At 34.3% G+C, this 17,431-nt stretch overlaps 1 protein-coding gene across 1 annotated transcript in view; it reads left to right on the plus strand.

Annotated features, from left to right (window-relative positions):
- Positions 1 to 17,431, plus strand: part of LOC148951973 (guanine nucleotide-binding protein G(f) subunit alpha-like) — a 69,579-nt gene that overhangs the window by 37,030 nt on the left and 15,118 nt on the right. The gene's annotated exons all lie outside the window — the stretch shown is intronic.

Raw genomic sequence — 17,431 nt, forward strand, 5'->3', positions numbered from 1 at the left:
GGTTCGATTTCTGGTGTGGCCAGTTATTTGGCATGGGACGGGGGTCAGTGGCGTGACTCTGTAAGCTCGGCCAGAGTCAACCAAGCTCTAAACGGGTACCTGGAGAAGGTAAGCAGGAAGGTTATGCGAAAACACAGGATGGGTGGCTCCGAACCACCCATTGTACTTCCTGGCTGAAGAGCCTTGAAACGGAGATCAGCACCGCCTGTTTGGACATTAGGGGCTAATGCCGTATCCGTTATCTTTTACCTTTTGCCTTTAGCCAGGAATTGCCAGGGGGGCTAAAAGTTTTCATTGAACGCTCTAGAAATTCAAAACGTGAATATAGACGGTTCTTGATGACTTTGTGTGACACGAAATTCAAAAAAACTCAATAATCTCTAACTTGCAAATTTCTTCGTTTAAAAAGTAACCGTAGACAACTTAAGCATCTTACAGTTTTACAGCTAAATTTTATGATTTTTTTGGGAGTTTTACTGTACTATAGAGCGGTTTTACATTTGTAGGTTCCATTAGTAAATCAACTCCACAATTAATATGTTTCTGTGAATTATTATTTAAAATGTTAGCTACTCAACAGCTCTTGCCACAAGCTAACAGAATATTATTCATAACAATTGTTTGTAGTTATTGGGACGGTGCAGACAGGCAGCTTGTGGATAATGAATTGACAGCAAAATTGTAACTAGAATTTTTATGTTATGACAGATGAAAACGGATTTTCTATATTAAGATTGAAAAAAAAAATTATTCCAACTTCTGGAGAAAAAACTGGAGTTTAACCAAGTTCAAATAGCAATATAATTGAACACAATATTTGAATGAAGGCTTTCTAATGTCTTTACTTGGAATTTTTTCTATATACCGTAAGGAGTGCTTCAGAAAAGCACGTGAAAATAAGATGAAATTAGGGTATTCAACTTTATCAGGGCAGAACATTAACTGCAAGCACATTCATTGAAGAAATTTATATATTTTTTTTTTATAATTTTGGATATAGATGGATAGTGGGTAAGTATAACACGCTTAAAGGGATATCAGGAGTAATTTAAACGAGACTAATTTTCTTAGTCATGTGTGTAGTAATAGTCACACACTACAAAAGTAGTGACTTGTGGCAAAAACTCTTTCAGAAAAAAATCACAAATTTGGCGGAGTTTGGGGTAAGCATCCTAGATGAAAGTGTGAGCAAAATGAATGAACTTTTAGAGGTTTTGCGACTTCAGGGTGCAATAATAGGTCTGAAAATCAAAATTAAGAAAACTAAGTCACTAAGGCTAGGAATAAGTGAAGATGAAAAGATGACGTTGGGTAATGAAAAGATTGATCAGGTGGACAGCTTCACTTACATTGGTAGCATTATTAGTAAAGACGGTGGCAGCAGTGAAGATGTTAACAGTAGAATAGCCAAGGCTCAGGGTGTTTTTTCACAGTTAAAAAAAAGTCTGGAAGAATAGGAAGATAAGTCTGCACACCAAGATTAGAATATTAGGAGCTACAGTGATGACAGTGGTCAAATAGGGCTCTGAAGCATGGGTGCTCCGAAAAGCGGATGAAAATTTGCTAGAGGTTATCAAGAGAAATCGCTTAAGGATTGTTCTGGGTACCCGGCTGACTGACCGTATTTGAAAGAGTAGGCTGTACGAAACATGTGGTTCAATACCGCTCTCTAGGGCTATAATAAAAGAAAGGTTGAGGTGGCTAGGGCACGTTGTGCGGATCAAGGATGACAGATTGCCGAAGATTATTCTTTTTGGCCAACCTTCTAGGGCTAAACGGAAAGCAGGTCGTCCTCGTCTGGATTGGGAGGACGTCATAAAGAAAGATTTAAAGGAAATGAGGACTTCTTGAGAGGGTGTAAAAAGGGAGGTTTTGAATAGATTGGGATGGAGGAGGAGCCTGCGTGGTTGTGCTGGCCTCAGGTGGCTTTTTGCTGCGGTGAGTTGTTAGTAGTAGTAGTATTATAGTGGAGTTCAAAATATCATCAAAATTCATGAATAACAAAAAATAGACAAATTGCTAATTTAATAAAAAAAAAACAATAATATCAAGCCAGAGCATGTGCCTTGAGCCCCTCCCTCCATCACCACTGTAGTTACCCTTGACATCCATATTATTGCGGAACGGATTCTAAATATTTCCTCCTGTGGCATTGAAACTACTACTACTACTAATAACTTACAGGAGCATCTGGCCAACACATGAGGCCACCACAGTTACGCACGTTCCCTCTCAATCCAATCTATTCAAAAAAAAACCTCTAAACACCCTCCCAGGAAGTTCAAATTTCTCTTAAATAATTCAGTACGACATCCTCCCGCCCCAACCGAGGTCGACCTGCCTTCCGTTTAAAACTTATACGGTTGGCCGAAAAGGACAATCTTTGGCAATCGGTCATCCTTCATTCGAAGAACGTGACCAAACCATCTGAATTGTTCTCTCATTATATTCCTAGAAGGAGGATTGACTCACACTTTCCATACAGCCTACAGTTTGAAATAAAGTCAGTCAGTCGGGTGTTCTCAAAATGACCCGTAGACATTTTCTCTGGAAAATATCTAGCAAATCTTCCTCCGTTTTTCGGAGCCCCCCTGTTTCAGAGCCAAATTTGGCCACTGTCATCACGTTAGCTCCCGATATTCTAGTCTTAGCTCGCAAACTTACTTTCCTATTCTTACAAACTTTTTTCACCTTTAAAAAAACAACCTGGGCCTTGACCATTTTTATTTTAACATCTTCACTGCACCTACCATCTTTGTTAATAATACTACCAAGGTATGTGAAGAGTCAACTTGATCGATCTTTTCGTTGCCCAACGTCACCTTTTCATCTTCATTTATCCCTAGCCTTAGTGACAGAGCCTGCTTAAATTTAATTTTCAAACCTATTGTAGCACCCTGAACTCGCAAAACCTCCAAAACTTCATTCACTTTGCTCATTCTTTTATCTAGGATGCTTAAATCATCAGAATAATTTAAGTCCAGGAAAGTTTTTTCTTCTTCGTTTGATCCTGTGTGCTCCCATTGCCTTCCCTGTGCTCCTTAAGAAAAAATCCATCAAAATAATCCATATAATCGGGGATAGAACAAATTCTTGCTTCTGTATAACTCCTGATTTGATAGGAAACCAGCTACTAACCTTATTTCCTATCTGGTATACCTGTCCTGTATACCATACAAGGATGAGACCTTCGCTAAAGCTCTTCTATTACCTGAACCAAGCACTTGCTCAAAATCTATAAAACCGAGGACTAAAGGCGACTGATGGCTCAGGCACTTCTCAATTATTAACCTAAGAGTGAAAATTTGGCCGATTCATCCTCTAACGTTCCTAAGACTGCACTGTTCTTCTCTTACAACTATGTCTACAGCATCTCCAAGCCAAAAAGTATCTTCAGACTAAGTTTTTGATATCTGTAGAAACCAGGCTAATGCCTTTACAATTACCACGCTCACTCTTATCCCTTTTCTTACACAGAGATTAAATTAGGGTTTTCCTAGAATCGCTAGGTACTTAGTACCACAATCTTCAGTAACTTATTTCTAACTTCATAGCCAACATATTTTATAAAATCACTTACCATATTATTAGCACCATTGGCCTTGTTATTTTAATTCTTTTAGCATTAGTAATCAATGTTATACTTTGCTTGGTTTATGTTCCTTCCTGTGCTATGTGCTTGGTTTACGTTCCTTGGCACCTTTCCAGAGCATGTACTTATGGATTTGCTTGGTTTATGTTCCTTCCTATGCTATTCTAGGAGCTTATGTTCCTTGGCGTCTTTCCAGAGCATGTACTTATGGATTCTAGCCGACTATGTTCCTTCCTGTGCTATTACAAGGGCTTATGTTCCCTCCCATGCTATTTTCAGGGCTTATGTTCCCTCCCATGCTATTATAGGAGCTTATGTTCCTTCCTGTGCTATTACACGGCTTATGTTCCCTCCCATGCTATTTTAAGGGCTTAAGTTCCCTTCCATGCTATTCTATGTCCCCTCCCAAGTTATTCTAAGGGCTTATGTTTCATCCCATGCTATTTTAAAGGCTTATGTTCCTTCCCATGCTATTCTAGGCAATTATGTTCCTTCCTATGCTATTACAAGGCTTATGTTCCCTCCCATGCTATTCTAGGAGCTTATGTTCCTTCCTATGCTATTACAAGGCTTATGTTCCCTCCCATGCTATTTTAAGGGCTTATGTTCCCTTCCATTCTATTCTATGTTCCCTAACATGATAGTATAGTATATACTGATCATTCATTTGCTATTACAAGGATTATGTTCCCTCCCATGCTATTCTAGGAGCTTATGTTCCTTCCTATGCTATTACAAGGCTTATGTTCCCTCCCATGCTATTTTAAGGGCTTATGTTCCCTTCCATGCTATTCTATGTTCCCTCCCATGATATTCTAGGAGCTTATGTTCCTTCCTATGCTTTTACAAGGGCTTATGTTCCCTCCCATGCTATTTTAAGGGCTTATGTTCCCTCCCATGCTATTCTAGGAGATTGTGCAGTCAAAATTTGTAAATATATATAATTTTTTTTCTTTCCGTATTTTCAAAAATAAGGCAAATTTTCTCAAGGGCGTAACTTTTGATGAGTAAAACTTAAATTTGTTTTAAACTATTCTATAATAATCCTATTTCATTTTCTTTCATTACCATTAACCAAATTACCAGTATATAAAAGAACGCTTATAACACAGAAGTAGCAAATAGCTTATCATACTTTTCTATAGATTTATAAAACCTTACCTGTAATTTCTCTTTTAAGCAAGATGTTTTCTAATGCAAAGATCCATTATTTCTTTAAACAAACTCTATATAAACAAATCACTATTTCACAGTTGATGGTTGAACAAACGTTCTTAAACTGGGATGTGTTTTGCACTTAGCTTTGTGCGTATTTAATCCTTTATCAAAATAAGCCATCGGGAAGGTTGAATATTAATCCGACAGGTATAATTTGAATGTTAATCGCTCGTTACAAAGTAGGTTTCAAATAACCGGATGTTTTTATCTTAGATGAAGAGAGATATTAACACAGGAAAAAGGATTCTTAATAATTTAAAATGTGACAACGCAGTGTTATCAAAAACATTATTTGGACGAAACCGTTTTGGACATTTCGGCGAAACAGTTAGAGACATTTTAAAAGATGATTTTAGAATGTGTTTTTTCGAAGTTCATTTTGAATTTCTGTCGTGAAATGCAAGAGTTGGAATATTTCAGTAGTGTTTTGTTGTGCTTTACCTTGTCACAGTTACATTCTGTTGATTTTCATAGTTCATTTTGAATTTCTTTCATTTAAATGCAAGAGTTGGAATATTTCAGTAGTGTTTTGTTGTGATTTAAATTGTCACAGTTACATTATATTAATTTTTCAAAGTTCATTTTTGAATTTCTTTCGTGAAATGCAAGAATTGGAATATTTCAGTAGTGTCTTGTCGTGGTTTACCTTGTCACAGCTACATTCTCATGATTTTTCAAAGTTCATTTTGAATTTCTGTCGTGAAATGCAAGAGTTGGAATATTTCAGTAGTGACTTGTTGTGCTTTACCTTGTCACACTTACATTCTTTTGATTTTTCGAAGTTCAATTTGAATTTCTGTCGTGAAATGCAAGAGTTGGAATATTTCAGTAGAGTTTTTTTGTGCTTTACCTTGTCACAGTTACATTCTCTTGATTTTCATAGTTCATTTTGAATTTCTTTAATTGAAATGCAAGAGTTGGAATATTTCAGTAATGTTTTGTTGTGCTTTACCTTGTCACAGTTACATTCTCTTAATTTTTCAAAGTTCATTTTGAATTTTTTTCGTGAAATGCAAGAATTGGAATATTTCAGTAGTGTCTTGTCGTGGTTTACCTTGTCACAGCTACATTCTCATGATTTTTCAAAGTTCATTTTGAATTTCTCTTGTGAAATGCAAGAGTTGGAATATTTCAGTAGTGACTTGTTGTGCTTTACCTTGTCACAGTTACATTCTCTTGATTTTTTGAAGTTCATTTCGAATTTCTGTCGTGAAATGCAAGAGTTGGAATATTTCAGTAGTGTTTTGTTGTGCTTTACCTTGTCATAGTTACATTCTGTTGATTTTCATAATTCATTTTGAATTTCTTTCATTGAAATGCAAGAGTTGGAACATTTCAGTAGTGTTTTGTTGTGCTTTACCTTGTCACAGTTACATTCTCTTATATTTTCAAAGTCCATTTTGTATTTCTTTCTTGAAATGCAAGAATTGGAATATTTCAGTAGTGTCTTGTCGTGGTTTACCTTGTCACAGCTACATTCTCATGATTTTTCAAAGTTCATCTTGAATTTCTATCGTGAAATGCAAGAGTTGGAATATTTCAGTAGTGACTTGTTGTGCTTTACCTTGTCACAGTTACATTCTCCTGATTTTTCGAAGTTCATTTTGAATTTCTGTCGTGAAATGCAAGAGTTGGAATATTTCAGTAGTATTTTGTTGTGCTTTACCTTGTCACAGTCACATTTTGATGATTTTCATAGTTCATTTTGAATTTCTTTCATTGAAATGCAAGATTTGGAATATTTCAGTAGTGTTTTGTTGTGCTACCTTGTCACAGTTACATTCTCTTGATTTTTCGAAGTTCATTTTGAATTTCTGTCGTGAAATGCAAGAGTTGGAATATTTCAGTAGTGTTTTTTTGTGCTTTACCTTGTCACAGTTACATTCTGTTGATTTTTATATTTAATTTTGAATTTATTTAATTTAAATGCAAGAGTTGGAATATTTCAGTAGTGTTTTGTTGTTGTTTACCTTGTCACAGTTACATTCTCTTAATTTTTCAAAGTTCATTTTGAATTTCTTTCGTGAAATGCAAGAATTGGAATATTTCAGTAGTGTCATGTCATGGTTTACCTTGTCAGCGCTACATTCTCATGATTTTTCAAAGTTCATTTTGAATTTCTGTCGTGAAATGCTAGAGTTGGAATATTTCAGTAGTGAATTGTTGTGCTTTACCTTGTCACAGCTACAGTCTCTTGATTTTTCTAATTTAATTTTGAATTTTTTTCGTGAAATGCAAGAGTTGGAATATTTCAGTAGTGTTTTGTTGTGCTTTACCTTGTCACAGTTACATTCTCTTTATTTTAATAGTTCATTTTGAATTTATTTCTTTGAAATTCAAGAGTTGGAATATTTCTGAAGTTGATTGTTGTGCTTTACCTTGTCACAGTTACATTCTATTAATTTTTCTATGTTTATTTTGAATTATTTTAGTGAATTGAAAGAATTGAAATATTTAAATAATGTCATGTCGTGGTATACCTTGTCACAGCTACATTCTCATGATTTTTCAAAGTTCATCTTGAATTTCTGTCGTGAAATGCAAGAGTTAGAATATTTCAGTAGTGACTTGTTGTGCTTTACCTTGTCACAGTTACATTCTCTTGATTTTTCGAAGTTCATTTTGAATTTCTATCGTGAAATGCAAGAGTTGGAATATTTCAGTAGTGTTTTCTTGTGCTTTACCTTGTCACAGTTACATTCTGTTGATTTTCATAGTTCATTTTGAATTTCTTTCATTGAAATGCAAGAATTGGAATATTTCAGTAGTGTTTTCTTGTGCTTTACCTTGTCACAGTTACATTCTGTTGATTTTCATAGTTCATTTTGAATTTCTTTCGTGAAATGCAAGATTTGGAATATTTAAGTAGTGTCTTGTCGTGGTTTTACCTTGTCACAGCTACATTTTCATGATTTTTCAAAGTTCATTTTGGATTTCTTTCGTTGAAATGCAAGAGTTGGAATATTTCAGTAGTGACTTGTTGTGCTTTCCCTTGTCACAGTTACATTCTCTTGATTTTTCGAAGTTCATTTTGAATTTCTGTCGTGAAATGCAAGAGTTGGAATATTTCAGTAGAGTTTTGTTGTGCTTTACCTTGTCACAGTTACATTCTGTTGATTTTCATAGTTCATTTTGAATTTCTTTTATTGAAATGCAAGAGTTGGAATATTTCAATAGGGTTTTGCTGTGCTTTACCTTGTCACAGTTACATTCTCTTAATTTTTCAAAGTTCATTTTGAATTTCTTTCGTGAAATGCAGGAATTGGAATATTTCAGTCGTGTCTTGTCGTGGTTTACCTTGTCATAGCTTCATTCTCATGATTTTTCAAAGTTCATTTTGAATTTCTGTCGTGAAATGCAAGAGTTGGAATATTTCAGTAGTAACTTGTTGTGCTTTACCTTGTCACAGTTACATTTTCTTGATTTTTCGAAGTTCATTTTGAATTTCTGTCGTGAAATGCAAGAGTTGGAATATTCCAGTAGTGTTTTGTTGTGCTTTACCTTGTCACAGTTACATTCTGTTGATTTTCATAGTTCATTTTGAATTTCTTTCGTGAAATGCAAGAATTGGAATATCGTTTCTTCAACTGAAAGTAAGGAGCAACATCAAAACTTAAACCTTGGATACACAATACAGATACTTTATTCAAGAAATTATGAAAAAATCGCAAGTAAGTAACAAACTCTTTCTTGAATTCCCCATTTGGATGCACAATACAGAAATTTAATTCAATAAAATAGGGAAAAAAAATATAAGTAAATAAGTAACAAACTCTATGCTTTTTCTGCATCAATTGTCGGATATGTTGAATAAAATATGCAAAGTCGACATAGCTTTATTTCATTTTTTAAGGTTAATTTAGACGAGGTTACGTGCGTGCACGTAATGCAGAAAAAGCATAGAGTTTGTTACTTACTTACTTACATTTTTTTTCCATAATTTCTTGAATTAAATTTCTGTATTGTGCATCCAAATGGGGAATTCAAGAAAGAGTTTGTTACTTACTTGTGATTTTTTCATAATTTCTTGAATAAAGTATCTGTATTGTCTATCCAAGGTTTAAGTTTTGATGTTGCTCCTTACTTTCAGTTGAAGAAACGATATTCCAATTCTTGCATTTCACGAAAGAAATTCAAAATGAACTTTGAAAAATTAAGAGAATGTAACTGTGACAAGGTAAAGCACAACAAAACACTAGTGAAATATTCCAACTCTTGCATTTCAATCAAAGAAATTCAAAATGAACTATGAAAATCAACAGAATGTAACTGTGACAAGGTAAAGCACAACAAAACACTACTGAAATATTCCAACTCTTGCATTTAACGACAGAAATTCAAAATGAACTTCGAAAAATCAAGAGAATGTAACTGTGACAAGGTAAAGCACAACGAGTCACTACTGAAATATTCCAACTCTTGCATTTTACGACGGAAATTCAAAATGAACTTTGAAAAATCATGAGAATGTAGCTGTGACAAGATAAACCACGACAAGACACTACTGAAATATTCCAATTCTTGCATTTCACGAAAGAAATTCAAAATAAACTTTGAAAAATTAAGAGAATGTAACTGTGACAAGGTAAAGCACAACAAAACACTATTGAAATATTCCAACTCTTGCATTTCAATGAAAGAAATTCAAAATAAACTATGAAAATCAACAGAATGTAACTGTGACAAGGTAAAGCACAACAAAACTCTACCGAAATATTCCAACTCTTGCATTTCACGACAGAAATTCAAAATGAACTTCGAAAAATCAAGAGAATATAACTGTGACAAGGTAAAGCACAACAAGTCACTACTGAAATATTCCAACTCTTGCATTTCACGACAGAAATTCAAGATGAACTTTGAAAAATCATGAGAATGTAGCTGTGACAAGGTAAACCACGACAAGACCCTACTGAAATATTCCAATTCTTGCATTTTATGAAAGAAATTCAAAATGAACTTTGAAAAATTAAGAGAATATAACTGTGACAAGGTAAAGCACAACAAAACACTACTGAAATATTCCAACTCTTGCATTTCAATGAAAGAAATTCAAAATGAACTATGAAAATAAACAGAATGTAACTGTGACAAGGTAAAGCACAACGAAACACTACTGAAATATTCCAACTCTTGCTTTTCACGACAGAAATTCAAAATGAACTTCGAAAAATCAAGAGAATGTAACTGTGACAAGGTAAAGCACAACAAGTCACTACTGAAATATTCCAACTTTTGCATTTCACGACAAAAATTCAAAATGAACTGTGAAAAATCATGAGAATGTAGCTGTGACAAGGTAAACCACGACAAGACGCTACTGAAATATTCCAATTCTTGCATTTCACGAAAGAAATTCAAAATGAACTTTGAAAAATTAAGAGAATGTAACTGTGACAAGGTAAAGCACAACAAAACACTACTGAAATATTCCAACTCTTGCATTTCAATGAAAGAAATTCAAAATGAACTATGAAAATCAACAGAATGTAACTGTGACAAGGTAAACCAAAACAAAACACTACTGAAATATTCCAACTCTTGCACTTCACGACAGAAATTCAAAATGAACTTCGAAAAATCAAGATAATGTAACTGTGACAAGGTAGCAAAACAAAACACTACTGAAATATTCCAACTCTTGCATTTAAATGAAAGAAATTCAAAATGAACTATGAAAATCAACAGAATGTAACTGTGACAAGGTAAAGCACAACAAAACACTACTGAAATATTCCAACATAAACAAAAAATCGCGAAGAAAGGAAACGAGGACAATTAACAGCCAGTGAAAAAATTGAAAAATTATGCAAATATTTCGGTCAAGACCTCCGCTTGACCGTCCTCAGTGCAGAATAAAACTAATAAAAATATAAAAACCAAACCTTAAAATAAAAACACCAAACTAAAATTGGACGACCCTTTCCTAGTAACGGTGAAAGGGTAACTGAATAAAAACACAAGTCTAAATGGCATTTCAGAATTTCATTTTGCGTAAAGCACTTTTAAAGGCTGATCGCTTTCCAGTTTGATTGTTATCGGAGACTCTATTCGATTGCACAATATAACTTTGTGGATGTATGTAAAAACGATCAGAATTAATAATTTTGTCCTAAATGGGACTTAGAAAAATTTGACCAGTGTCTCTATTGAGAGCTACCTTTTGGTGAATGTGCTTTTTTATTTCAACTGCCTCCCTGAAAACTTGCGTGATACCTTTAACGGGGGCAACGATAGAGGCCTCGTCAAACAAAATGAAATGGTGTGGATTCTCGTACACATGTTGCGCCAAGGCGGAATCAAAAACCTCAGGCCTTTGGCGTAACCTCATTGCCTTGTCAATTGAGGACTTGTGCTCAGATAACCTCTCCCCCAATTGCTGTTGGGTTCTACCAACATAAAAACAGCCACAAGAACAAGGAATTCTATAAACACCACTACCCAGAATGGGGCTGGTTTTTATCTTTGCCGTTGTTAAAAAAGTTCTGTGTAATATTTGAATTTTTAAAGGCGACGCTAAGTTTATGTTTTTAAAGGATTCTTTTCAATTTGTCACTCAAATTTGGAATGTAGGGTAGAACAGTGAAAAGTTTCTTATCATCCACCAATGGGACGGTATCTGTTGGGGCTTGTGGACCTGATGCCTCTCCTCTGCCTTTTTTCGTCTTCTGTCTATAATGGTCTCAAGTAATTTTATAGGGTAGCCATTGCAAAATAAAATGTCCTTAATATAGTTCAATTCTGAGTCTATGTGAGGCTCTGAGCATATTCTTATTACTCGGTCAACCAAAGAAATAACAACTCCTCTTTTTATGCAGGTAGAGTGGTTGGAGGAAAATGCAAATACCTATCGTTATGCGTAGGCTTTCTATAAATAGAAAATTCAAGGCCAGGAGACTTATTGAAAATTAAAACATCTAGGAAAGGAAGTTTGTGGTTATGTTCTAGTTCTAAAGTGAACTGAAGGTTAGAGTCCAAAGTGTTTAGATGATCCGACTTATAGCTCTCCGACTGCCAGATGGGGGAAATGGTTGTCAACACTTTTTCGCCCCCTTATGCAAACACAAACTTCATACATAAGAAACTCAGTTCACCTTGTTGAAAAATTAAAAGACATTGAAATAAAAAAAGATACAATTTTGGCCAGTTTTGATGCCATTTCTATGTATACATCTTGCGATATTAAAAAATGTGAACTAGCTCTTCAAAGGAAATTAGAAGATAATATTGATCAAATAGACTACAAAACACTGGATATAGAAACTATTATGCGTCTCGTCCGCCTTTGCAATAGTTCCTCCTCGGATTTCCAATATAATAATCAATTTTTCACCCAAATTAGGGGTTTACCCATGGGTACAAGTCTTTCACCATTTTTGTCAACTTTTTATATTGAATTCATATAAATCTCTGATCTGTAAAATTTTCCGATAAAACACCGTTTCTGGGGTAGGTTTGTAGATGATGTTATTTCTCTGTGGGAGCACGGAGGAGAGTCACTTAACTCCTTCTTAACTCATCTAAACACTTTGGACTCTAACCTTCAGTTCACTTTAGAACTAGAACATAACCACAAACTTCCTTTCCTAGATGTTTTAAATTTCAATAAGTCTCCTGGCCTTGAATTTTCTATTTATAGAAAGCCTACGCATAACGATAGGTATTTGCATTTTTCCTCCAACCACTCTCCCTGCATAAAAAGAGGAGTTGTTATTTCTTTGGTTGACCGAGTAATAAGAATATGCTCAGAGCCTCACATAGACTCAGAATTGAACTATATTAAGGACATTTTATTTTGCAATTGATACCCTATAAAATTACTTGAGACCATTATAGACAGAAGACGAAAAAGGCAGAGGGGAGGGCATCAGGTCCACAAGCCCCAACAGATACCGTCCCATTGGTGGATGATAAGAAACTTTTCACTGTTCTACCCTACATTCCAAAATTGAGTGACAAATTGAAAAGAATCCTTAAAAAACATAAACTTAGCGTCGCCTTTAAAAATTCAAATATTACACAGATCTTTTTTAACAACGGCAAAGATAAAACCAGCCCCATTCTGGGTAGTGGTGTTTATAGAATTCCTTGTTCTTGTGGCTGTTTTTATGTTGGTAGAACCCAACAGCAATTGGGGGAGAGGCTATCTGAGCACAAGTCCTCAATTGACAAGGCAATGAGGTTACGCCAAAGGCCTGAGGTTTTTGATTCCGCCTTGGCGCAACATGTGTACGAGAATCCACACCATTTCATTTTGTTTGACGAGGCCTCTATCGTTGCCCCAGTTAAAGGTCTCACGCAAGTTTTCAGGGAGGCAGTTGAAATAAAAAAGCACATTCACCAAAAGGTAGCTCTCAATAGAGACACTGGAGAAATTTTTCTAAGTCCCATTTATGACAAAATTATTAATTCTGATCGTTTTTACATACATCCACAAAGTTATATTGTGCAATCGAATAGAGTCTCCGATAACAATCAAACTGGAAAGCGATCAGCCTTTAAAAGTGCTTTACGCAAAATGAAATTCTGAAAGGCCATTTAGACTTGGGTTTTTATTCAGTTACCCTTTCACCGTTACTAGGAAAGGGTCGTCCAATTTTAGTTTCGTGTTTTTATTTTAAGGTTTGGTTTTTATATTTTTATCAGTTTTATTCTGCACTGAGGACGGTCAAGCGGAGGTCTTGACCGAAATATTTGCATAATTTTTCAATTTTTTCACTGGCTGTTAATTGTCCTCGTTTCCTTTCTTCGCGATTTTTTGTTTATCATGATTAGCCAGTGTGGTCTCAGAAATTATTTAAATATTCCAACTCTTGCATTTCACGACAGAAATTCAAAATGAACTTCAAAAAATCAGGAGAATGTAACTGTGACAAGGTAAAGCACAACAAGTCACTACTGAAATATTCCAACTCTTGCATTTCACGACAGAAATTCAAGATGAACTTTGAAAAATCATGAGAATGTAGCTGTGACAAGGTAAACCACGACAAGACACTACTGAAATATTCCAATTCTTGCATTTCACGAAAGAAATTCATTTCACGACACTGCTGAAATATGACAGAAATTCAAGATGAACTTTGAAAAATCATGAGAATGTAGCTGTGACAAGGTAAACCACGACAAGACACTACTGAAATATTCCAATTCTTGCATTTCACGAAAGAAATTCAAAATGAACTTTGAAAAATTAAGAAAATGTAACTGTGACAAGGGAAACTATGAAAATCAACAGAATGTAACTGTGACAAGGTAAAGCACAAAAAAACACTACTGAAATATTCCAACTCTTGCATTTCACGACAGAAATTCAAAATGAACTTCGAAAAATCAGGAGAATGTAACTCTGACAAGGTAAAGCACAACAAGTCACTACTGAAATATTCCAACTCTTGCATTTCACGACAGAAATTCAAGATGAACTTTGAAAAATCATGAGAATGTAGCTGTGACAAGGTAAACCACGACAAGACACTACTGAAATATTCCAATTCTTGCATTTCACGAAAGAAATTCAAAATGAACTTTGAAAAATTAAGAGAATGTAACTGTGACAAGGGAAATTCAAGATGAACTTTGAAAAATCATGAGAATGTAGCTGTGACAAGGTAAACCACGACAAGACACTACTGAAATATTCCAATTCTTGCATTTCACGACAGAAATTCAAATTGAACTTTGAAAAATTAAGAGAATGTAACTGTGACAAGGTAAAGCACAACAAAACACTGCTGAAATATTCCAACAGTTGCATTTCAATGAAAGAAATTCAAAATGAATTATGAAAATCAACAGAATGTAACTGTGACAAGGTAAAGCACAACAAAACACTACTGAAATATTCCAACTCTTGCATTTAACGACAGAAATTCAAAATGAACTTCGAAAAATAAAGAGAATGTAACTGTGACAAGGTAAAGCACAACAATTCACTACTGAAATATTCCAACTCTTGCATTTCACGACAGAAATTCAAAATGAACTTTGAAAAATCAAGAGAATGTAACTGTGACAAGGTAAAGCACAACAAAACACTGCTGAAATATTCCAACAGTTGCATTTCAATGAAAGAAATTCAAAATGAATTATGAAAATCAACAGAATGTAACTGTGACAAGGTAAAGCACAACAAAACACTACTGAAATATTCCAACTCTTGCATTTAACGACAGAAATTCGAAATGAACTTCAAAAAATCAAGAGAATGTAACTGTGACAAGGTAAAGTACAACAAGTCACTACTGAAATATTCCAACTCTTGCATTTCACGACAGAAATTCAAGATGAACTTTGAAAAATCATGAGAATGTAGCTGTGACAAGGTAAACCACGACAAGACACTACTGAAATATTCCAATTCTTGCATTTTATGAAAGAAATTCAAAATTTACTTTGAAAAATTAAGAGAATATAAATGTAACAAGGTAAAGCACAACAAAACACTACTGAAATATTCCAACTCTTGCATTTCAATGAAAGAAATTCAAAATGAACTATGAAAATCAACAGAATGTAACTGTGACCAGGTAAAGCACAACAAAACACTACTGAAATATTCCAACTCTTGCTTTTCACGACAGAAATTCAAAATGAACTTCGAAAAATCAAGAGAATGTAACTATGACAAGGTAAAGTACAACAAGTCACTACTGAAATATTCCAACTCTTGCATTTCACGACTGAAATTCAAAATGAACTTTGAAAAATCATGAGAATGTAGCTGTGACAAGGTAAACCACGACATGACACTACTGAAATATTCCAATTCTTGCATTTCACGAAAGAAATTCAAAATGAACTTTGAAAAATTAAGAGAATGTAACTGTGACAAGGTAAAGCACAACAAAACACTACTGAAATATTCCAACTCTTGCATTTCAATGAAAGAAATTCAAAATGAACTATGAAAATCAACAGAATGTAACTGTGACAAGGTAAACCACAACAAAACACTACTGAAATATTCCAACTCTTGCACTTCACGACAGAAATTCAAAATGAACTTCGAAAAATCAAGAGAATGTAACTGTGACAAGGTAGCAAAACACTACTGAAATATTCCAACTCTTGCATTTCAATGAAATAAATTCAAATTAAACTATGAAAATCAACAGAATGTAAGTGTGACAAGGTAAAGCACAACAAAACACTACTGAAATATTCCAACTCTTGCATTTCACGACAGAAATTCAAAATGAACTTCAAAAAATCATGAGAATGTAATTGTGACAAGGTAAAGCACAACAAGTCACTACTGAAATATTCCAACTCTTGCATTTCACGACAGAAATTCAAGATAAACTTTGAAAAATCATGGGAATGTAGCTCTGACAAGGTAAACCACGACAAGACACTACTGAAATATTCCAATTCTTGCATTTCACGAAAGAAATTCATTTCACGACACTGCTGAAATATGACAGAAATTCAAGATGAACTTTGAAAAATCATGAGAATGTAGCTGTGACAAGGTAAACCACGACAAGACACTACTGAAATATTCCAATTCTTGCATTTCACGAAAGAAATTCAAAATGAACTTTGAAAAATTAAGAAAATGTAACTGTGACAAGGGAAACTATGAAAATCAACAGAATGTAACTGTGACAAGGTAAAGCACAAAAAAACACTACTGAAATATTCCAACTCTTGCATTTCACGACAGAAATTCAAAATGAACTTCGAAAAATCAGGAGAATGTAACTCTGACAAGGTAAAGCACAACAAGTCACTACTGAAATATTCCAACTCTTGCATTTCACGACAGAAATTCAAAATGAACTTTGGAAAATCATGAGAATGTAGCTGTGACAAGGTAAACCACGACAAGACACTACTGAAATATTCCAATTCTTGCATTTCATGTAAGAAATTCAAAATGAACTTTGAAAAATTAGGAGAATGTAACTGTGACAAGGGCAAGACAGAAATTCAAAATGAACTTTGAAAAATCATGAGAATGTAGCTGTGACAAGGTAAACCACGACAAGACACTACTGAAATATTCCAATTCTTGCATTTCACGAAAGAAATTCAAAATGAACTTTGAAAAATTAAGAGAATGTAACTGTGACAAGGTAAAGCACAACAAAACAGTGCTGAAATATTCCAACAGTTGCATTTCAATGAAAGAAATTCAAAATGAATTATGAAAATCAACAGAATGTAACTGTGACAAGGTAAAGCACAACAAAACACTACTGAAATATTCCAACTCTTGCATTTAACGACAGAAATTCGAAATGAACTTCGAAAAATCAAGAGAATGTAACTGTAACAAGGTAAAGCACAACAAAACACTACTGAAATATTCCAACTCTTGCACTTCACGACAGAAATTCAAAATGAACTTCGAAAAATCAAGAGAATGTAACTGTGACAAGGTAGCAAAACAAAACACTACTGAAATATTCCAACTCTTGCATTTCAATGAAAGAAATTCAAAATGAATTATGAAAATCAACAGAATGTAACTGTGACAAGGTAAAGCACAACAAAACACTACTGAAATATTCCAACTCTTGCATTTCACGACAGAAATTCAAAATGAACTTCAAAAAATCAAGAGAATGTAACTGTGACAAGGTAAAGCACAACAAGTCACTACTGAAATATTCC

This window comes from Artemia sp. Qi Xiang Cuo, chromosome 5 (assembly GCF_049724085.1).
Source record: "Artemia sp. Qi Xiang Cuo chromosome 5, ASM4972408v1, whole genome shotgun sequence".
NCBI lineage: Eukaryota > Metazoa > Arthropoda > Branchiopoda > Anostraca > Artemiidae > Artemia > Artemia sp. Qi Xiang Cuo.